Here is a 24352-nt window from a genome sequence, read left to right as displayed (position 1 = left end):
AGTACAGACTACGGTTGCTGTGTGCAGTCCTGTACATGCACCCCTCCAACTTTCTCAGAGTTTGCTGAATCTTTGCAGATATAATAATAACTCATAGTATCCTTTTCCAACTTCCTTCCTAACTGTTATTCAGTTTGTAAGCCAGTGCCTTCAGCTTGTTTGCAGCGTAGCTTTAATAGTGTTAGTCTTTTCTGTGGAATTTTTCAATTGCAAAATTTCTATTATTAACTGCTAAGTTTTTATACAGAGAAAACAAAACAAAACAAACCTACCTTGATATCAGTAAAAAAGGCTTTAAGAGTGTGTTAAAGGAAAAATATATGTCAGTGAGGTAGTGCTTAGTTTATTGTCACTAAAACTTGTATTAATGTTTGTCTCTATGGAATAGCATTAGCAACCAAATAAATGGCAGAGGCTCTTTGCTTCATTAAAGAAATGAGAAACCACAGATCTCGCAGTAGCAGGACTTCCCTCTTACTTGCAAGATTATTAGAGTGGGTTCTTCCCAGGACTTCTGGAAAAAGCTAGTTACTGTATCTGTTTCTAATTATTCAGAATATTCAATTGAATGTTCAATTTTTTGATCAAGTCCCATCAAAAGCGTTATGCTCATAACATGAGCAGAGAATTTGGATTGTGGTAACAAAATCTTAGGGTGAAGTTGCTCTTTTACATATCAGTCCAGAGAAAGAAATATTTCTAGGTAATGTTCTAATCAACATTTAATGGCTTTTAGCATATAATTTGACTTTCTTTGTCCTTTCTTGTTGCAGTTAATATGTGTTTCCTGAGGATATGTGAATACAGTAGATCTGATTTATGCTCTGACTTCTCTGACAATATGGCTCCTGTCCACCCTTCCCTGTGGTGTTTCTTACCATACCTCTCACTTAAAGTCACTGTGACTCTCTCACTCTGTAACCCCTGCCAACACCTTCCTCCCCGCAGGAGGGACACAAAGCCAAGGACACAGAGCCCCGCTCTGATACAGCACTGTACTTAACCTTGGCTCAGGCCTCTGAGAAAATTGCTGAGTTGTGAGCAAGAGCCGTGAGAGAGTCTGCAGTAAGATGCGAAAGGTGAAATTGCAGTTAGGGCTGTTGAGATGGGGAACATTCATAACCCAAGGATTCAAGAAGCAAAACAGCGAGTAGAAAGGTATAAAATCCTGATGGGAAGAACGGGGTAGGCTAGGTGGAGGCTAGGAGCTGTCAGATCCTCAGCTCACATCTCAGTGGAGGATGGCGAGGGTGGTTCCCAGGAGCCACAGGAGCCAGCCAGTCCCCTCCTGACCGGTGCCAGCGAAGGGTCCCGAGGGCCTTGTCCTCAGCAGTGAGCTTACTCATGCTTAGCCTAATAGGATGTTCAATCCTGGCTATCTTTTGTGTGTATAGAGCAAATAATTGCCTTATATATTCAAGGGGTGTCTAACCTGCTTGTAGAGTTTCCTCGCAGCTGGCTAAAGACGCTTGAACAAACTTGCTCAAAAGAGAGATGTGAACAAAGTGGCAGTCTGTTATTTATATAGCCCAGCAGAACTTAGCTAAAAATTAGTGAACAGTCTTGAAGACAAAGGCTGTTTGGGTTAGATCACAATTAACTATTTCCATCACCAGCAATAGGTTTATGCATTAGGTCAAGAATGTGTAGATTAAGTGTCTTGTAATTGAGAACTTACTGTCTAATGACTTGATTCAGCTGCATCTCCTGTGCAAATAAGAAGGTTTGTCCTCCAAATGAAAATGTGTTGACAACATAATAAAAGTCTATTATAATGGAGAAATCAGTATGGGAAAGTGGAAGAACTGGATCCCCATAACAATAAAATCTGGATAATTTCTATGCATCTCTCAGGTATTTGCAGCTCATGTCCTAAATCAATTGCTTCAACCTGGGACCCAGCGTTTATGAGAGGCTATAAGTCTATGTTTATTTTTGCAGATGAAGATAGCCTTGCATATGCTCTGTAAACTGGATTTACTGTCAAAACTTTCCACAATGCCCTCTCAGTCTTTTCAGAAAGAGCAGAAGGAACAAGCAGAGAATGCTTTGATCGCTTCTGCTAGTGCTAGGCACAACAGGACAGAGAAATTTCTTGGTACTTCATATCCTTTTCTCTGTGATTGATTGGGATGTTCAGGAAATGGAATATATGTGATAATGGGTTTAACTGGAGCAATAAATATGCTAGACTGAATAGAAAGACTTCTCTCATCCCTGTCAACCAGCTGAAAAGCATGCACTGCGCTTAAGATGTTCACAGAAGCCAGTACATTCCACATGCGACTTTCAAGAACGATATTCCTGCTGAAAAAGCTCAGCATTTACTGTGATATCCCCCTATTCATGCTGCTGCTTGACAAACTGTTCAGCTGCAAGTGACAGAGTTACAGGGCAAGCAATATGCCAACAACAATGTTTTCATTGGCTTTTCTTTTTTTTTGGAAAGGTTTATGGTTTGGCAGGTATAGAAAATGCAGTATGGCATAATAATTAATTTTAAGAGAACTGAATAGAGACTACAGTAATAGTAATATTTTATCAGGCTCGCCTGCTGTACTGGGAAGAGGCATGTCAATTTTAAAATGGGAAGCAGGGAGATTGGATGGGATGCCTTTGAAAATAAGAGCAGAGAAAAAAAAATCTTTCCAAATCTGGGAGCTGTAAAAATAGCTCCATCAAATGGTGTCTTTCTTACGTTTCTCCAAAATGAATAGGTGGCCGCTTTGCACTTATGCACTACTTGTGCAAGGCCTCTTTATTCAAGCGTATGCATGCCATGTCCTGTTGGCTGGTGAAGAAGGGCACGCTGTGGCAAATGTCTCAGGACAAGGCTACTTGTAGAGCTGCTCCTGGTCCAGATCCCTGGAGAACTGCTGAACGATACCTCCAGGACTGCGAAGCTCAGCCAGCTTGGCGAATGACAGGTGATAAAGGTATCTAATGGCTCTTAGTGCTTCTTTGTGCTTATTGCTTCTTTGTGCTCCTATTCATTGTGGTGTGGTCCTCCTGCTGAACTTGGATTTCAGCACTCTCGGTTTCTATTCTTGTTTCTCAGAAGCAGTTGAGGAATGTGAGGTAATGGTTAGAGAAACAGAAAATATCTCAGGACCCCTAGTTCTTGCTCTTTTATGGACAGATTTGGAAAATATATAATCAGGTTTCTTTCTTATACCTAAGATTTTTCTGTTTATTTCTGCTTTTCGCTTCTTACTTCTCCTCTGCCACTGCACTGGTTTGGTGAGAAATATTCACAATTCTTCTTATTCTTTACTGAAAGACTTTAAAATGAGTGCTTTTAGCTAACCTAACTGGTTATTCCTCAGTCTTGCCTGCTGACATTTACCAATGCCGCCCCTGTTATGCCATGACGTGTCCTGATGTTTTGAATTAGTGTCTTGTGCCCCTGCTGTGCTTGATATTCACTATAATCAAGCAGAAAAACACTTCTGCCTGTGTGTTGATTGTAACAAACATCCAAACTTCTTTTTTTCTTGTGGTGTATCTGATCCAAAACACAAGCTTGCACCTTACTGGGAGGAAAGATCATTCATCTAAGGCAATTTTGTTGCTCCTCCTGCTTTTTTCCCCTAAGCTCTGCTCCGTCCTGTATCCGCTTTCCCCAGTTTCCTTCCATGAAGGATTACTGACGGTTTGGCTCTGCTGAGAAGTGGAAACTCAGTGTTGCACATCCTGCCTCGCCTGTTGTGATTTCTTGAGCGTGTCTGGGAAGGAATGGATAAAGGGAAATGATGGGCATAATTTGTCTGAACTCTCAAAAAGACTTCAGCAAAGTCCTTCACAGGAAGCTATTATGGAAACCAAGTAGTCCTGAGGTGAAAGGTAAAGTTCTGCCATGGATTAGAAACCAGCTAAGAAAGGTAGAAAACAAAGAGCGGAAATAAAACGGTCAATTTTCAAGATGGCAAAAGGTTAACGCTGAGGTTCAGTAAGTCTTGGAGCGGCTTCAAGGACAACACTTACTGCACATGTAATTTACCAACAAACTGAAATAAGCAGGAGAGATTCTAATATAGATGGCATTTGGAGAGGAGCCTTTTCCATACACACTTGGACTTATAGGTCGAGACCTCAATTTCCCTCCTCTCTGCTCCAGGGTTTGTAGGCAACAGACATATTCATTTCAACTCCCTTGCGATCTATTGTGATTTGAGCTTTTGGGAATGCTTGAGGAAAGCGCAAAAGCAGAGCAAGCTTCCAACCTCTTGAGCAGCAAACTTTAAATGAAGTCCAGAGGGACTCTCATCTTACATTGTGGAGAGTTCATTCAGCTGTACTTGCTGTCTGTGACCCTCAAGTAAGCAAGCCTTCTGAAGCTAATATAATAGGACTACTGAAAGAAGTAGAAATGGGAAAGACTACCTGAAAGAAATAATGCCTCTCCGCAACGTGCTGCAGTGAATGAGCAAGGATCAGGCTTGTACTTGCATTTTCTTCATCCTAAATTACAAACATCATTACCTTTAATTTTGGCAACATGGTGATTGAAGATTTAACTTACGATGGTGGCTACCTCTTCCAACACAAATACATTTGAGACAGATGCAAATTAAAATACAGCTACTGAATGTTATTATTTTTCTGTAATGCCTTCAGTGACAAGACTACGGATAAGATTCTTGGCTGGTGCAGAACTGCCCTAATGTAAGACAACAACAGAATAAGGCTATTTTAGCAGCATATTTTTCAGAATGAAAGGCTGCTCTGCTCTGTATTCTTTTGAAGCCGTTCCAGGATAAAATATCATCTCTGAATACATTTGTAGAGACTCTTGGAAAGAGGAGTAGGCAGAGAATAAATGAGCTGCCAAGACTGTATCATGACACTTCACTGGAGAAATATTTTAGCCCTCTGAGTGATTCCCTTAACAAAAGTCAGAGCACGCTCCATCTCATGGAAAAATCCAGTTGTTATATACTACATATGGAGTAATCAAACACCTGAGCAAGATTGGGTCAAATTCCTACATACTTTCCACCTGGTGTATAAGTATGAGAGAAAAATGTGTCAAATTTCAAGGTTAATGTGTCTGCAGATTTTCTTATTACGAGAAGAAAGAAAAAACATACCAGCATTGCAGATGGCAGAGCTGACCTCTGTCTATCTGGATGACTTTTGTGGGCAAAGAGTCAGTTTTGGAGCCCAATTCTTCTCTTCCCGAGATAAAGGAGAGCTTTTGTTATTCACTTCAGTGCAAAAGGGGCAGAAGTGTCAGGATCGACAGGATCATCAAGGCAGAACTTGGAACTTGACTGAAAATCAGTGCGATCCCATGCTTAACAAATTGAACATTAAAAAGTGAGAAAGTTCTCTGGCAAAAATAAGACCATTAGATCTCAAAATCTGGCATTTTCAAAGGGGAAAATATTACCCGAGTAGATTTATGTACTTCAAAACATTTTGAAACTTCAAACCCCAACATTATTAACATCTTGAAAACCTTGTAAGTTATTACAGATGCAGTTGCAAAGCCTAGATACTAAGGGATGAAAGTTTACCTGATATATAGCATCATGCTGACCTATAGCAGCCCAGGATTTGGACACTGGTCAAGGTCGAGCACTGCTGGCACCAAATAAGATTGGTCTTTTTATGTGTTTTTGTGCTTAGACTCCCTCTGTTCTCCCTTCCCATGGATTGAGAGCTCCCTTATTTGATTATTTTTTCGGTTATGTTAAAAAAAATTATTTGAAAAATCTGAAAAAATCAGGGGGCGGCAAATACTCACCACTCACACCATGGCTCTGTCAGAGCATCCCATCTTGTATCTGGCCTGTGGCACTGGGCTATGAGAAAAGCCTGGTTTTTACTTCAATGGAAGAATCAAACCACTAGAAAGAATGGCAGTTTTTACAAGTGTGGTTTTGTGCATGAGACTTCAGCAGTACTTCAATGAGCAGAAATGGGTGTGTAGACACATTAGTTATAATGAGAAAAGAAATAGCTTATTCAGGCTGGACATCCGCCCTGTATAGTTAAATTACAACTCATGAATTGCTTCATTTCCTGCAGAATGCAAACACCATAGTATCTGCATGTAGAGCATTTGTCACATCTGTTTAATACGTTTCTGTAATTTTCTCAAGAATGGATATGGCATGACTTTTGTTTCTGAGGTAGATATATTAACCATAATTATTTATTTTCTCTTAATTTGTCCTTTTATATTTATAATCATACTGTAGGATAAATACCCCTGAGGTAAATATAATTCTGCTATAGTCCTAGTACTAGTAAAGGATTTCACCACTTCTAAACTTGGTAAGTTAGTGCTTATTAAAATGAGCAGGTTGCTCATTATGTCATGGAAAACAGCTTCTTATTTTATTACAAGTTTCATTTCCAAGGTTAGCACATAGCAGACCTAATTGTATTGAATACTGGGATACATTTTGGGTTTTTTTTTCAGTTTGCATTTTCATCTGACTCTGCTTGATACTTGTTATTTTCAGCTTACTATAAGCTATATCACAAGTAAGGAAGGAAGTCACAACAGCTTCAAGTGATAGACTATTCAAAAATCAGACAGTTAGTGGGTTTCATACTCACCCAAATTTTTGATTGTCATAGCAGAATTTTCTTGCTTTGAATTAGATGATTCGTATCTTGAAAAAACTTGTGGAACATTATGTGGAAGTGCCAAAAAAAAAAAAAAAAAAAAAAAGGCAAATGGAGACTTTGAAAGCCTTTGTACTTTGTCTGAAAAGATGTGGAATCATTGACACTTTATGTAACCCCATCTTCTAAAGTACTCGGAGATGCTTTTTCAGTTTTTATTCTGTATCTTTTTATGATCTAATCTTAAAAATGTGTTACTATAACCCTTATATCAAGGCCAACATCAAATAAGTAAGGATCCTCCTTGAAATTAGCAAAAATCACTGCATTGCTGCCCTGACCTAGATGTTTAATCATCATTAAATACTTCCTTTGAATAATACCCTTCACTTTACAATCAGCACATTGTTAGATCAAGGACAGAATTAGGATTAAAGTGAACGCGGGAGTGACAAAGGAAAAATAAGACGCTGACAGTAGCATTGACTTCATAGCATCTTTTGACTTTGCTCCTCCTTCACAGCTTTGAAATTCAAAAAAGATCCTCTTTTTTGTGTTTCTTTTCTCTTCCCTGACTGCCAGGCCTCCCCATGTTACTTGGTGTGAAGTTCTTGTTTTCCTATCATATCCGCAGAAAGAGCAATCTGTATGTTGCTTCCTAGTGAGGAATCCTCTGGAGAGCGCTGGAGAGACTCTACTGAGCTATGCTGTCTACAAGCATCTGGTAAGAGAAAATCTCTTGGGCAGGACTTGCCATCTAAATAAGAAAGAAACCGGATGGGAAATTGAAACAAAGCAGCGAAGTAACTAGACCAGACGTTTAACAGGCATCTGTGGTAGAGCAAGTCCAAAAAACAAGATGAGCAAAAAAACAATCCGTTCATTGGCTAACAGTACTGCCCCATTTCTGGAAACGCTTATAGCATGACCCTGAGAGTCTTTGGTGGCATCAGCACAAGTTTTATGTCCCCAGTGCTCCCAATCTCCAGATTTGTTGTTTCTCTGCTATGTATAATCCATATCTAGGATCTATGAATGTGAAGAGCCTGCAGCTATATGGGCAGCAACCAGGAATGGTCAGCTGGATCTTATTCCACATGCCCCATCTGGGGAAACGCCATTGTGTCTAAATAGGTGTTCCAGGACGGTCATTGCAGTTTGCGTCACTGATTGCACAGTTTGTAGGCACAAATGAGACAAAAATAGTTATTCTGATCAAATCTTTTTGGCAACTGAAGGATCCTTCTCAAACTACTGCTATACAATGAGTGATCTGAAGACTTAATTCAATTTGCTCAAGCTAAACCAGTAAATACCAGTGTGAGATCAGTGGCAATAGTTTTCGCTTTCAGAAGATGAAGGATGTCACCAGCGATGTGCTACAACTTGCTTAAAGGGGCATGTGTGTGCTTTTTATTGACTTCAGCTGAATCTGTACATTATGTAAAGGAAGAAAGGATATCATTTGATGGATCGAAGCTACCAGTGCAGACAAAAGTATACATTTTAACATGCCTTTTCACACATAGAGCCAGTGCAAGTGAATATTCATCAACATCAGTTCATCTAACTCCAATCACAACTCATTTTAGGTTCTGAGGAACTGGTAATTTTTGTCTTTGTTATGAAGAAAGAGCAATCACGTTAGAGAGCTTTGTCATTCTCCTAGTAATGAGTTTAATATGACATTTGGGAGAGTGGTTTTGTGTGTCTAGCAAAACAAGGTTGTTTGTACATTTTTTAATGGCAGCTTCACAAAGGTATACAGTACAAGTAGCTTCATCTTGATTTTTTTCTATAATTTGAATGCGAGTTAAATGTTAAATTACAGTAATTGCCAGCTGTTTTAGTATTGCCTGTTATGTACTAAGCGTCATTTCAGAGATAGCTTTCCCTTAACTGAATGGGAGTTGTGGAGCTGTTATACTGTGCTGTTCCAGAAGGCCAACGTATTTAGGGAGTGTTGAGTTTCACAGACAAAATTTCAGTAGTTGTCTACTGGAAATCAAAATAGGAATGCCTCTAGAAATATAGGACTGGACTCTTGGGAGGCTGAGTACTTAAAGGCCTCAGTTCTTCACTCTCCCTAGTGATATATTCTGATCATACAGTGTCTTCAGTGGTCCTTTACTCATGGAAGATGTATTTCTTAGTATCACTTTTAGTCTGTATCTCTCATAGCATTGCATAAAAGAGGACCGTATTATTTTCAGTTTACCTCTGGGGAAACTGAGGCATGGGAAAAAGATGGTGTGCCCATCTCACAAGCCAGTGGCAGAGCAGGAGATGGGACGAACTTGGGGTCTACCACTGCAGCCTGCCCTTGTTCTCATGAGTCCTGTTCTGACCAGGGAAAGGACACCGCTTCCACATTGGTCATTAAAGCCAAGTGGCAGTCCCTAAGTGGGAGGAAAATGGGGGATATTCAGTAGAAGTGATACTTAGTTTTAAAATACTTTATATGCTCATGGGTTGAATTGAAACAGGAATGCTGTAGCCAAAAGCTCACCTATATCTGCAGGAGCATAGAAGTTGTGAGTAGCTAGTATGATTTTGCTGGTGAATTTAGACATGATAGCACTGTATTGTATGAGTCAGAATCTAGCTAATATTATGATTTTGTATTATAATTTCTTAACTTTAAAAAAAAATCTATACATTGATGAAAAATACATGTGTGGTCAAGCTGGCAATATGGAAAGCAGATCTGCTGGACAGTGCTGTTGTGTGATGATCTGTTCCCCAAATTATATTATACACTTAACTGTCATGAAGTCATTTCTGAACTTTGAGAATGTGAGCTAATGTATTTATTGATTACAATTTAGAAAGACAATGATTTATTATTTCTTCAGTGCCATTGACATAAGCAGTAGGAGTGTACTGATGAAATTTGTTCATGACTTAAAGAGAAGAGGCATTGTCATTGCAGAGGAGAATTTGAATAACATAAAGGAAGAACTGGATCAGCTCAAAGACCGCAACGAAGTGAAATTCAGTCGTATAACACACAGTGCTGCAGAGTAAGAATTTCTGCTATAAGTAAAAAAAAAGAGAAATGGCTGAAGGTGGTGGGGGAGGAAAGTCTTCTAGACTTTTACAGGCTGGCTAGAGACCTAAATGAAGTAAACGCAGTCCTAGGCATTCTCATGTGAGATATTTCCAGTAGAGGAAAGGAAGTACTTGTCCCTCTGAGGTTTTGGCTGTCTCATGGATGGTTAAGGAAATATAGGGGGCTGACTATACTGCGAACTAAAAATTCAAGGAAGTTACTGCTGTTGTCACCAGTAAGATCTATTCCGTTCTTTCTGAGTGATGGAAACAGAGATTCAAGAAGACCTGCACAGTGACTTAAAACTGCACTTTATCTCATAATAGCTCCTTTATATTGAAGCCTGATTAATGCAGGTTAGTTATACAGGAAAAGCTCTAAAGCACTTTAGTGCTAAAATGTCTATGCTATAGGAATACGTATCAATGTATATAAATGTACTGCAGAGCTGTATCAGAGTGCATCTTCTGAATTTTCTCCCCTTCCCCTTACTAGAAAGAGTGTAAAGAGCTCATTATTTTAAGTCATCTAATTTTTCTTATGCATTTATTGATCCACTTATAATTATTGTTATAGAACTCTAATTAGTATGATTGATGCTCATGTCTGCTACAATGAAGCACTTACAATTTATTAAGAATGTGGAAAAACTATTCCTTTATGATTTCTTTCTGACTCTAAATGTGCAGATTTCCTTTTTTTTCTTTGCATGAGAAGTCATCATTGATACTCATAAAGACCTTAAAGATTTGTAGTTCTTTATTTTGGCTCCAAGAATGGAAGAATTCAGGAATTGCTTATGAATTCAGGAAGAGCTACATCAGAGATACCTTCACAGGAATGTCGACTGAGTTCCTGAGGACATTGCAAAGAGCTGAAGAATTAGAAGTAGCAGTGTTCATAACAGTAAGCCCCAAATCCTTGTATCTGCTTTAACCTAAAAGGCATAATGATTTCTATAACGCAACACTTTTTATGTCAAAGCATACTTTGATCTCAGCAGGACTAAAACTCAGTTCACTTAATAAAGTTAAATGTCATAAGAAGAGCTAGAAACCGTGAGGTGAAGAAGAGATAGGACAACCTCCCCCCCCCCACACACAGAGACTATCTGCACTGAACTTTTGAGACCACCAAAGAATTTTTTGAGCACCAATTTTCTAGCTTCTCCATATACTGCTAGTTATGTGATAGGTTTAAGATGATATTCCAGTTGTTAACCCTATCACTGTTTGCTCATGCTGCTAGCACATCTGTTAAAAAAAAAAAAAACCAAAGAAAAAAACCCTGCAAGCAAAGTTTGTAGAGATTGCATGTGGCATATGCAATATGTGGCAAGTCAGTGACGACATACATCACGGCTTTTTTTCCAACATAGGCAATAGCGACAATGTAATGGGAAAGGGTATCTACAAAGACATGGACATATTTCAATATTCCGAATGAAGGATAATGGGTAACGTCTGTCTGCCAGACATTGCAGGGTTGCAGGCCTTGAGGGTTGGTCTCTAAGTGGGGTGGTAACGGGGATACATTTTGGCAATCAGGGCAACTTCGAATAATGTTTTGGGCCTGGTCTCTTGTGGTAAGTTTTTTGTAGTGCCTTTGCATTTTAGTGAAAAAAAAAAATCATGGGACAATTTAGCCTGCTGACAGGTGTTAGGTGTCAGCACAGCTGCCGTAAAATGGTCAGCAATGCGATTGCCTTGGACAATCCGTCCAGGTAGAGTCGTGTGAGAGCCAACATGTAAAACAAAGTAGTCATGCTCTCTTTGTTCCAACAGAAACAACAGTTGTTCCTTCAGAAGAAGAAACAATTGTTGATTTGTAAGAGCTTTAAAAAGGATCGTTCCAGGCGCTGGATGACGCCCGTAACGTAAAGAGAGTCAGCAACAACGTTCAAAGGCTGTGCCTTGAATAATGTGAAGGCTCGGACAGCAGCTGCAGCAGCAGATACTGGGTTGTTTGTCTGGGGTGTCTTCCTCATCCGAAGTCCATCTTCTTCCTTAAACTGTTTATTCTCCTCCGGTAACCTCTGAACTTCTACTTGAAGCCTCTTATATTCTTCCATTTCTTTCTTAACTTCAATGTCATCCAAAGAGGAACTTATTGATGTAGACATTACAGAAGAATCTGTCTTTGTTGCAGTTGTGGATACAATTTTATTTCTATGTCATAAGGCGTATCATTTTCCGCTGGTAGCTCAAACACACGCCTAAGTTTCGAATGCATGAGTTCGTCTGGTTTTGCCTCTCTCCATACTGCTTCCATATCTGAAGTATCAGCTGGAGCAAACAGAGACTGTTGGTTGGTGGTTTTCTTTTTTTTTCCTTTTTTTCTTCTTTTTTTCTTTTCCTTTTTTTTTTTTTAAGCCATAACCTTGTGTTTACTTTTCTCATTAGGATCATAGTCAAAAGGCTGTAGCATCACAGAAACATTAATTGATGTTCCTGCATCGATAATTGCACTGTTAGGTCTTACACAGTATCTACGCGGTGCTGTGGTCTTAACTTGGAAGCACACACTTCTGTCTGTAGGATTGCCGAGCTTCAGGTTTGTGGTGACACCACCTGTGAAAGGCTCTTTGAATCTGAGCTCGTGCTGCGGTTCCAGGCTGAGGCCTGCTCCGCTTTCGCCATGTTCCTCCTTCTGCAGCTCGGCGGTGGCGGCACCAGGCAGAGGCGGCACCAGGCGGAGAGGGGAAGGAAGGCAGGGAGGGAAGGAGGGAGGGAAGGAGGAAGGCGGTGGGTGTCCCCGGCCGGTGTAGTCAGGCCCCGCCGAGCGGCCCTGGGGCGATGGATCCTTCCCAGATGGCCGGGTCGGTGGGGGGGTTGTGGGCAGTCCGCACTCCCAGGCGGCCCCATCTCTGGAGGGGGCGGTGGTTCCGGAGGGGCCGTAAGATGGACACAGCAAGGCGTATGAAGAGGTGGATAGAGGTCCGGCTCCTGTTCCGGATTGATCGGCCCTGGGTCAAATGGATCGTCAGGCTCAGGATCCTGTCCGGATTTTAACGAGGGTTTTTTGGTGCCCTCATCGGCCGTTGCTGCGTAGGGCAGGCCGCCTTTACTGCTTGCTAGCGGTGGAAGGCAGAAAAGGCCTGTTGCCAAGTTACTAAAAGTTTCTTCGCTTTATCATCGCTCCACTGTCCCAATTCGTCCCCAGTATGTTTCCACAATGTAATGTTTAACGTTCCCTCCTGTGGAAACCAGGAAAGCTGGGAGATATTTCCCCCATGAGTCTTTAAAACTTTCTGTAACACGTTAACCTGATTTCTCTGTTCTCTTGTAAGAGATTGCCCCATGGTTCCCAGCCGCTCACCTGCCGTCCAGCGGTGCTGATGAGAGCGCTCAACTGTCAACCGTCCTGAAGTTCAGCTGGGCTATGCCACCGGATTCATTGGTCCTGTTTTCCATGCTTCTGTTTTTGAAGTCCCTGTTCGGGCGCCATTTGTGGCATATGACGACACGGATCTCAGGTAGGGTAGTGCAAAGATCCTTTATTGAAAAACGCAATGGCCGGTTATATAGCAACCAAGCCCAGCCACTCCTCCTTCCGAGTGTCTCCTGAGCATTGTGGCATCTCGTGATAGGTAGGAAGACATATCCTGATCCCTGGCAGGAGGGCAGGACAGGCCCACCGAGGCTGCTGGCACGTAGGCAGGAAGGCACACCGTGACTGCTGGCACATAGGCAGGAAGGCACATCATGATCACTGGCAACTCACGTGCACACATTCTGGCCACAAATCATGGTTACCACATCATCACTTTCCGCCTTAGAGATTCTCTGCTGTCTTACACAGTGCCATCCTATTTTGGTCCCCAACAATTGCAGAAAAGTCCATTTTAAACACAAAGAGCAGCCCAGCACAATGGACACATATATGAATAGTTGAAGATATAACAGTGATACCATAACTGATATCATTTGGAAATGGTTGCTGCAGTGATTGTGCACTGACCCATCTTTTTCTACCCAATACACTTCAAGGTCTTAATTTTGGTTCATCACGGAGGTGGTTCTTTGATTATAGTACTTTGTATTTCCTGACAAACTGACTTCATTTTCAAGGGAGAAACATTCCTAATTAGTTCATACCCCTAACATCACCCCAAGCGTGCTTAGTGATACTAATAATCTTCTCCTTTTATTCTGATTTTTAATGGAAAATGTTCTCACTTCAATCACAGCAATCATAGTTTTGCAGCTCGACTGTCAATAATTTCTAGTTTCTAAATGACATAATACTACTTTTACATGTGTCTGTTTTTTTATCTTTGCTGACCTTAGTAGGGCATCTTCACACAAAGGCCTGTAGGCAGTAGCTCCATAACTGCAGGAAACTAGAAAAAATGTAGACTGCAATAGGCCATGAAGTGACACAAGGAATAAGTCTGAGATAATCGTCTTCCTTAGGCACTGACTGCCACCAAGAAATTCAGTTGTTTGAGATGACTGGGAGGAATCTCATAAGAAGACAAAAAGAAAAATATTTTTCTTATAGGTGGACAGAAAGACATCTTAAGTATGAGATTTAAGTAAAATCCTTTGGGATTTCAAGCATAGCTATCAATGAGAGTTAAATGATGGGTCAGCTGGTTCAAGGAAGGCAGCTCTTTCAGGAAGGGTTAAAGGAGAGCAGAAACTGGGACACCTAACATAAATGGGTCTCAGTACTGTTATTGCACTGCCCTAGTCTGCATGGGACACGCTCTGCACAGAAGAAGACCCTCTGGCCTGGGACCTGTGACAGGATCAGGACTTCATTTTCTATTGTAACCCATCCTTCCTAGGGATAGTGCCAAGATGTTTTGGGCTTTTGTCTTGTTTTTCCATCAAAGGGACTTTAGCTGGATTGTGTGCTTGCTCTTTTTTTTCCTTGTGAGAGGGATAAAAATAATTGCCCTGGGGCAGATTTGCCCTTGCTTACCCTGAAGCAAACCCGTATAGCCTCCTCATGCTCTTTTTTGTTCTACCACTCTCATTTTGAAGTGTTAAGATATTTTCAAGGTTTTTTGTAATATGTATATTTTTATGTTTTCAGCACTGACAGAGGGTGGTTTCTTCTTAAGCTATCTAAAGTTATGGGAAAAACTTACATCAAGGCAGCAGGCTCATTACTGGGATAGGACTCTGCCATTATCAAGTTACACTCCAGGTGTTCGTTCCCACTCCACTTCTGTGACAAATTAGTAATTCTAATGAGTGCTCATACGGCAACTGCTAGGATGGCAGATCCCTTATTCCTGTGGCTATGGCAATAGCATATCATGCGCTTAGCAATCGCACTGATTTCCCATAAGTAATAATAAGAAGAGACTGTTACATTTCTAGCAGAAGTTTATTGAGCAGGGAGGATATTAGAAGACATTTCTACTTAGGTTGGTATAGTTCAAATTCTGCCTTACCTTTAGTTATAAAATTTTCTCCAAGGAACCTTAAATGAACTTACAAAATTTACATAAATGGTGGGCTACTGCCTTGCTGCTCTTGACCTTAAAATAGATATAGAAAAAAGAACAAAGCCCCCTTAGTGTAAAAACCCCCATATTTGAGCCTACAGAACATTCATCATATTTCTTTAAAATTACATTATAATTTAAAGCCGTTCACTACTGGTGTGGACTGGGAATCATCTTTATCAAAGCTTACCTGCTGCAGCCAGGCTGGTGGTCCATATAAGCGCCTAGTATTGAACCACTGAGGTCAACCTGAGTTTTGCAGCATATGTCATAGCTGAGCCCTGAGTACGTAATGTGTCCTTTAATGTAAAGATCAAAACTCACGAAGGAAGGTAGGTCTCATTCTGTATATTCAGTGAAAGAAATAAGTGTCATTAGAAGTGTGAGCACTTACAGGAGCATTTGGTATAGTCTTTGGGAGATGAGACTGGGGGAAAAAAAAACAGAGGTGATTGTTTATACCCTGAATTAATCAGTTCTGACTGCTAATATCCTGCCTGCTCAATAAACTTTAACAAGGAAAATAGCACTGCACTCTTCTTATTACATATGGGAAATCAATGTGATTGCTAACCCCACTAAATGTTATTAGCATAAACACAAGGGGAAGGGATCTGCCGCTTTAGCAGTTGCCGTGTGAGCGCGCCTCAGAAATTAGTGCTTATCTGTCAGAGATTTCAGGCAGTGAAAGGGAGCACCAGGGCTCGGGTAGGGTAAGGATTGACTTCCACCCTCTTGGCGCGCTCGCGTGAACATCAGCGCGACTGCAGATCGCCTTTGCTTGCTTTAGGTTTCAGTTAGGCTGCCAGTTCTAACATCAGCTGTGAGATTTTGCTGGCCCTTGTGGGATTTTCAGTATTTGGAAAGACTGACCCCCCAAAAGCACTTCAGTTCTAACGAATCTGAATGTTTCTGCCTCTGAGATGTCAAATAACAAACAGAAAGGGCTGGTCCTGAGTAGTGCTCAGCATCCACAGTCCCTGGTGCTACCTGGGCAATGCCTGCGGCAGCTCAGGTTGCAGATCCATCCCCCAAGATGTTTGGTTTGATGGCAACTGTTATTTTCAAAATAACAACATAGAAAACCATATCTTATCAGCAAATGTTTCCTGTCCATTCACTGGTCTTGCAGTCTATCAGGTTTGCAACAAGATTTAGCATTTTTCAAGTTTTGGTATCTAGTAGCTCACCATTTTTGGCATGTGTTTTGTTTATTGGTTGGTTCATTATGGCAGTGCAGTTCAAAAGTATTCTATCCTTGAATAGGAAATTTTATAATTATCCTGAATTGTGTTGTCATGCCAGGCTGGTAGACTTATTAATACCTAATTTGATTCTTATCTGATTAATCTAGCTTTTTCTTCCTGAATTAGAAGTTATCCATAAGTTTTTAGCCATTTCTTTTAGGCATCTTTTTCTGTTGTTCACATAACCACTGTGGAAAAGCTATATTGGCCACCATATCTACTTTACAGCCATTTTTTTAAAGTATTGAAAAAGGAAGCTGGAGTGCATCCAATATCCATGGTAATATTTGTTTAAAACAGTGTTCTGGAGCATTTCACTATCTTAAACTTTTTTAAAAAGTAAAATTAGCTCAGTAACTGATTCTTTAAAATAAAATAAAAAAGATTGAACATCAAGGATAGAAATCAATGAATTCTAGTGGTAAAACCTTGCAGCCAAAGCAGTGGCCTGCTACCCCCATAAGGTAGAAACAGATTAAACAATTTATAATTAGTTTTTGCTTGCCTTCAACCTGACACGAGCAGACTAAGTCAGCAAAACCAGCAACGCAGTGCAGGCATTTTGCAACACGGTAGCAGTGCTAATAGCATAGCCATCCACAGGCGTCTGGTGACACAGCTAAGCATGAATATATAAATAATAGGTAACCACAAAGGGGCACACTTAATTAGTCCAGTATGATGAAGGCGAGGTGGCCTCCTCTTCTTTGGGGGACAGGGTTAAGGATGCTCAGAGCATCCATGTTTGAGACCAGAAGGGTCTACCGGAGCGTATTTTCTGGGCTGGGACATTATATTTTAAAACCTATCTGAGCCTGGACATCCTTCAGGGCAGGACACAGACCTTGTTTGTTTTTCGTGGGCATGGCGTAGTAAAGATAAAAAGAAAAAAAAAAAGGGTTATTTCCTTCCAATTAGGGCTCCAGTTCAGGAGAGCTCTTTATCTTCCGTTCAACATTAAGCACTTGTTATAGAGGCTTGGAATGTCTCGTTTAATACTTCTTGTACTTCAGTTTCTTGCTGTTATCAGGATTTGTAAATATTCTGATTTTTCTCCGTGAATGAACATTACATCAGAAAAAAGTGTCAGGATGGCTTCTGTTTTGGCAGGTCAAGCTCTTTCTTCATGAGGTTTAGCGTTTGCTCTCCGTAGTTTTACCCTTCTGGTCCAATATCACTGAAAGTGACCTGTAATTGAGTACATCAGCCAGAATTAAAGAAATGCAGATCAGGGCATCATATCTAAATTAATTTCCTGACTTTGCATTTAGTCTTCTCTGCACTACCAATTACGAAAATGGAAGATGGAGCACTTGGAAGCGGGAAGAGAACTGTGACAAGGTTGCAAGTCCGCCAAGTGAAGGAGACCTTGCCGGCTGCCGGTGGTGGAGGGCACTTGCACACAAAAACTCGGGGCTGGAGTGAACTCTGTGTATAGACGAAATGTCTCTTAAATAGATAGAAGTTTAGGCCTTAACCTTACAATAATCCACACTCCTAGTGTAGACTTCTAGAAGCAGTAGCATTAAACAAGAATTTAGGATATCATATGAAGAAAAAAACGCACATGTCATTCAAACCCTGAAGGACTAAGTTCTGCCTACTCTTTTCTGCTGATTGCCTGATTCTTTTTTAATTTAATTTAAATGTAAATTGATAAGTGATGATTCTACATCGTTTGTGTGGACAGGCTGACGTTCAGTTGTATCATTTTTGTTAATCGTCTCCTCCCCAACCTTCAGATATTATCTGTTATGGAGAAGAAAGAACGACTCTGACGGAGTTCAGATTCTGCCAGTATTCTCCCCACTTTTTGGTCTGGCTGTTAACCTCCAGAATATTTATTTGGGATATTTGCTTAGTCCTTGTTCTGAAAGTTCTCAGCTCCTCTTTGCCACGTACCAAACACCCTGGAGTAATATTACTGAATCGATAAAGTATTATTCACTAAAAAATTTAAAAAGCTTGATTATGGAATGTTATGGATTGATACATTTGAAATGCTGCGTTGAAATGACGCATACAAAAGATGCCTGTTCTGAAGAAGTAGTTTTGGGCCATTTTTACAATTTCATTTATCAGATGCATTCACTTAACAGTCAAGTCATTTGTCCCTTCTTCCTTCTTTCTCCACTGGCACATATATGTATGTGCACACTCAGACGCTGTTGCCAACAGAGAAGGAAGTGGTGTTATCAGCATTATTTTGTGGAGCTTTTATTAATTTCCACATCATTCTGTCATGGAAATAAAAGTAATGATTTTGTACATCTGGTCTAGCCATGGGAACAGCAGCTTTTATCCTTGTTTTACAGCCCTTCATAGCATGTTCCTGGCTCCAGTAAGTGCTAAAGATAAAACGGACGCATTGGCAATATTAGTTGCCTATCTCCTGTTTTGATGATTATGTGAATGCCTCCTGCTTTGATGCACCCACGGAAAAGGGAAAGGATGGGATGGATCAGGAAAAGCATTTTCAGCATTTGTGGAGAAGTATTAACAGTTATGAAGGGATTGAATGAGGTGGCTAGACTGTACGTAACAGCTCAGAAACTCCCTTCCAGTGAGGTACGAAACACTGATGCCTCATGTGAGAGCCGATTGGCCTGCAGATGGCTTTACAGGTTTTCGGCTTTCTCTTAGTATACTTTGTCCTACGTGTAGGACATCCTTTCTCAGTGAAAGCATCAATAACTCATCATTTTCTAGCTCTGCCATCTTCCTTTCTATACGGGTTTACAAAATACAGGCTTTGACTTTTGATTACTCTATAATATACTTCTAACTGGGTAACAAATTTCCCAGGATAGAGGGGCTGTTTGCAGCACATGCAAGTGAAATGTTTAAATGAGTTTTGACATGCAATTTAAGCTCATGAATCGATATGCCTCTCCTGTAGATGCATAATCGAATGGGTCACCCCAGCTTTTCTATAAACACTGAATTACTCTGTATAAGCTTAACGAAATGATAGAGTAATTATATAACAACATAATTTCATTTGAAACAATTTCTTTCTGGCTTAAGTTTCTTGTAGTAAACGCACTTGGTATCACATTGTGAAAATTTTAAAATTGCAACATGCCTCATCTCAGGAGAAGGAAAAAATCCTTATAATTCCTGTAAGGAATACTATTATTTCATTGTTATTTCCCATGACAGTAGTACTATACACATTCAGGCACCTCTTGCAAAAATTTCCGTGCCACCGAGTTATACTCTCACACGCAGTATTAGCTTTATTTATGGTATAAGCTTTTCAAATAGTAAGCATTACAAGCGGAATCACATATTATTTCATCGGCTTGTCTAGATATCTCCTTTGCCAGGAATAATATGACATTATCATAAGAAAGCATCGTTTTTCCCCATCTCAGTAATGATGCAAACATCAACCTGTGATCCTGGGTAGTGAAGAAGAAATGTGTCAAATGCCTGTAATGAAGGTATCATCTCTTCAGGTGTCACCTGAACGATTCATGAGATTTGCCAAACCTCTCCAGCGGCCATGGTGCTCGGCAGCTTCATGATTCGTGCCTGGGAATCCCCGTGATTTCTGCGTACGTCCTGTCACCTTCAAGATTAATAGAAATATCCTAATGTCTGGGGGTAAAGTAACTTATTCTAAATGAAGAGGAGAGACCTATGCAGGCAGGTCTACAGGATGTTGCTTGATTTTCAGCTTTTGTGTCTAGAAACAGGTCTTTCTAGAGACCTCCCGGTTTAGGTGTTCCTCCCATACCGCGAAGATTTTACAAAAAGGAAAAAAAGAAACAAAAAAATCTAGATAAATGTCACTTTCTGGTATTTCCACAAAGTGGCAGAAAGTACATCTACATGCTGGTAGATTCTCCAGTGTCTCTTTTTCACACAGGGAGCATCCTTAAATGGTTCAAAGCACAGTCCAGTTTCCTGCTGGTACGAGGACTGAAGTTCTGCATTTCAAGCTCAGGATTTGTGTGCTGAATAGGAAGACACCTAGCATTTCAGCATTTCACTCAGGTCTGGTTTTAGGTGGAAATAAGGAATAAAAAAAAATCAGGCTAATTCTTGTCCCTTTCGTCTGCATTTTATTTAGAGATCTTGCCCAAAGCTTCCCAACATGACTGCGCATTCCTGCTGTGGGATGTGATGCTGTCAAAAATGTAAATAAAGCAATGAAACAGAAAAATCAGAATGGATAAAGAAAACAAAAAAAGCAGGGAAGTATCACTCACGTCTATGCCACTGTGGGGGGATTCATCTCGCTTTGCTTTGTAGATGTAGAGGCCGATGGTGTAGGCACCTAAAGACAGACAAGATGAATTCCACCTTACAAGTCCCCTAAAAAGAAAGAAAAACAAATAAATCTAAACGTGCAATCACCATGTTCCTATGAGTGATTAGAATGTATTTGCAGAATGGGAAACTGGAGTCATTTCACACATTCAGGAAGAAAATCTCAGTTTACGAATGACCAGAAGAAGCCCATGAAAAAGGAGAATAATGAGGCGGTATTAATCAGAGATAAGAGTTGGTTTGTGTTTCCAACATCACATTTAGGATGTGAAGGTGTGAACTGAATTCCTGCTTCTCCTACAGACTTCTCTGGGACACCTTATAACCCAAACGTTTCCGTTTCCTGAGTAAGAAGAGGAAAATAAATCTTTTCTCATGTCTTTTGACTGAACCATTTCAATTGTAAGAGATATTGGCTAGAACCATTTTAAAGATTACATGAATAAAACCACATTAAGGGATCCACTTTTCCTTTGGTATTTCTATGCCCCAATGTTTTACAACCAACAAAAATCATTTAAATTGATAGCAAGTAGTATCATTTCAACCTATAGGTTTTTTTGATGATTTTCCCTTGGCCCAAGCTCTGAATTTTGTGGTGGAGAGTGCGCTCCATCAAAAAATGTAGTCTCAAATCTATTGAATTCTTGGCTGAATGATTATAATTTGAATGAATTTGGCTGAATGAATTTGGCTGAATGATTAGGATTTGAATGAAATCGTACATTACATTTGAATATTTTCACCAGGCTTAATTTAATGATGTGATGGAAAATTCAGCCTTTCTTTTCTTTTGAATTTTTTATTGTTGCTGCCTTTTTTTCTTCTCTCTCCTTTTCTCCATATAGGATAACGATGTTTCCGCTCTCTGGGCTTTTCAATGCCTCCGTTTGATTTATTTGCCAAGAAAAAAGTGAAATGCAATCAGACATTTTGGGGTGGGGAGGAAGCAAATTTCTAAAGAAAGAGCAGCGCTTGTAGTCCAATCTGTTTAACACCCTCTGCTTCCTGGAGCAGATCAAATTTCCTTTCGTTGCCTCATTTAGTGTTGTAGCGATACCTCACTAAGTCTGCATGCTGGCTGTTATTACAGCCTTCCCAGTGTAAAACAAATCATAAAACTTGTTCGCTTGTCCTTAATGGTTAGAAGGGAGAGGACCTTATTTGCAGAAATAGAGGCACTTTTACCTTTAAATTGGTTATTTTTAAAATGTAGATTATAGAAATTGTCTCTTTACCTCTTGTTAGAACAGTGCCGACGAGGGAATTCAGTGATTTCCTAGTTTATCCTTTGCAATCTTCTTCTGTCATTAAAGCTGATTAATCAGTGCACAGTAGCTGGTTTTGCTTTGGTGAGCAAGCCAGTGCGTTAAGTGAGCAGCCGTCTTATATCTTCAAAGATACTCATGCAGGGACATTGCATCTAACACACTTAGTTGCCTAAATATGGTTGAATGTGTAGAGCATCATAGTCAGAGCTAAATAATGTATGTATTACTCCAAAGAACATCGGTAACATGAATTTCTATTAAGCCCATTTCCTTCATTTTTCATTAAACTTGAGAGCTGCGACCTATCCAGAGATTTCTGGTTAAATTAAGCTAATTAAAGACTGGGAACAGCTAGGTGGGAATGGAATATATGTAAATTAGTTGATGCAAATTTAAATTAATGAATAAAATGAATTTGGAAATGTGATTTTTTTTATGAAGCTGTGAATCCGTCAGGATCCACCATAACTTATATGAAAAGCACTGAAATGCTGTAGTTATACAAAATGCATATTGTTTCAGTCCTCATCTTCTCTTCCTCCCCACCCCATCCCCCAATAACATTTTATCATGTAAACTCATGTGAATGTGAAATATTTTTAAATCATGCCATTTAGATTCCCTGGATAGAGAGGGTACAATGGAAAAGGAAGAGCTTTCAACTAAAACTAAACAAAAGTGGAATTAAGAAGAGGGATGGCTGGCTGGCAGTTGGTGTAGCAAGGTGTAAAGGCAAATTTTGTACAGAGAAAATCTTACAAATGCAAAATACGGTCGCCAGTCCAAAATCCCATCCCTGTACAGATCCACACCATCAAGACTCTCAGTGCCGAACAGAGGACAAACATTGTTTAAGGCCTTTAAAATGCCTGATTATCACATTACATCTGATTGATGGCCATAAATATTGATTTGGGGCATAAGGGATGGGCTTTTACTACTGCAAGTCGATACACTGCTCCTCGTCTTAACCTCAGCCGTTAGTGTATTTTCATCCCATAGCAACGTATGCACGTACCCCGCAGGCGCCCGCTGAGCCCTTCGCCTCGCGTTTCTGGAGCCGTGCATGGAGAAAGCGCAGAGGTGCCTGGATTTGGCCTTGGTGGTTTGCTCGCTTTAGTCTTTCCAACAAACTGCTAGTCTGTCGGAAAAATGCATCGTGCGTGCGGCCGCATGGAGTCGTTAAAGATAACGTGGCACTTTTATAAGAGTGCTTTAGCCTGCCGGCCTAGTGAAATCCCCAGGGAGATAATTATACTCTCCTACTCTGGCTAGCTTTTCCACCCCGAACAATTTCTTTATTTCTTCTCGTAAACTGTTGTGGAGAACCGCAGGGTGATGTTAAGGAGCCTGGCAGATGTCGCATGCAATGTATTACCCATAAAACTGCACTCGGCCTCTTTGGTTTGAGGTAAATTATGCGCTCCTAAATTTACAGCTCCTGCGCTCAGTTCCTGGATGGGTGCATAAAACAGGTCGCAGCCCAGACAAAAATATCACGCCATCAAGAAATTCCTCTAACAGGAAGGGAGCCAAAGCCCTGGAGAATCTATCCCTGAAACAAATAAATAAATAAAACCATGGAGGTGGTCTTTCAGGAGGCAAAACTCCTGTCGAAACAAGGGAAATCTCAAGAGAGCCCCATCTTCCTCTCCAATAAACCTTTCCAAACAAACAAAAATGTTCTATTTTCAACTGGCAAAAATGCTTCTTGCCAAATTTATTGTTACTAAAGCCTTGGTGAGCTTCCCAGGTGAAGTTTTTATAGCCATTAGGGTAGCTAACAGGGAAAGTAGGAACCCCTGTTGCTCAACAACATATAACTGAGATCCAGCTTATTGCTAATTGGTGGTTAAACTTACTCTCATATGTTTCCACTAAAAAGAAAAGAAAAAAGAAAGAAAAGGTAAAATATTTGTCAAAAGAAATGTTATGCTAGTGAAATTTAGAGCTCTTTTCTTTTCCTCCCCTGTATACAGGAAAAACGTGAAACTCTATGTAGAAAAAGAATCTTAGGCTGAATTTATAGTGTGAGATGATGCACGGAGCTCTTGTGTGCAGACCAAAATAGGCAGGAAAAAAAAAACTGGCTGTGGCAACAAATACTGAAATTGGTTAAACACCTGAAAGGGAAAAAAACTTGCTGTAGGGAACAAAATTGTGAGGAAAACAACTTTCTTCTATGTAATAAGAAGTAACTGTAGATAAGAGCAGGATGGCAAGTTCAAGCATGACAGAGAAGTTAGGCTGCACAGTACAGCAGCTTTTAAAATACATTTAAGAGCCTAAATACTTCATATCTCTTCATATCTCAATACTTCATACACTTGTTATCAACTCTCTGTGAAAATACGTGCTTTTTAGGTCTAAGAGTAAGGCTTTTATTAAGAAAGTTTTCTCCTTTTTATGTTGTCTGTTTCAAAAAAGAACATCTTTGAAGGCAGCTGCAGCCTTCATTAAAAAG

General features: G+C 40.2%; 1 pseudogene; it reads right to left on the bottom strand.

Annotated features, from left to right (window-relative positions):
• Nucleotides 1-11432: 11432 nt before the first annotated feature.
• On the bottom strand, nucleotides 11433-12270 carry LOC112983743 (vesicle-associated membrane protein-associated protein B/C-like; annotated as a pseudogene).
• Nucleotides 12271-24352: the final 12082 nt, after the last annotated feature.

This window comes from Dromaius novaehollandiae, chromosome 8 (genome assembly GCF_036370855.1).
Source record: "Dromaius novaehollandiae isolate bDroNov1 chromosome 8, bDroNov1.hap1, whole genome shotgun sequence".
Classification (NCBI taxonomy): Eukaryota; Metazoa; Chordata; class Aves; order Casuariiformes; family Dromaiidae; genus Dromaius; species Dromaius novaehollandiae.
The sequence above is the reverse complement of the archived record's forward strand: the minus strand, read 5'-3'. Positions and strand labels throughout refer to the sequence as shown.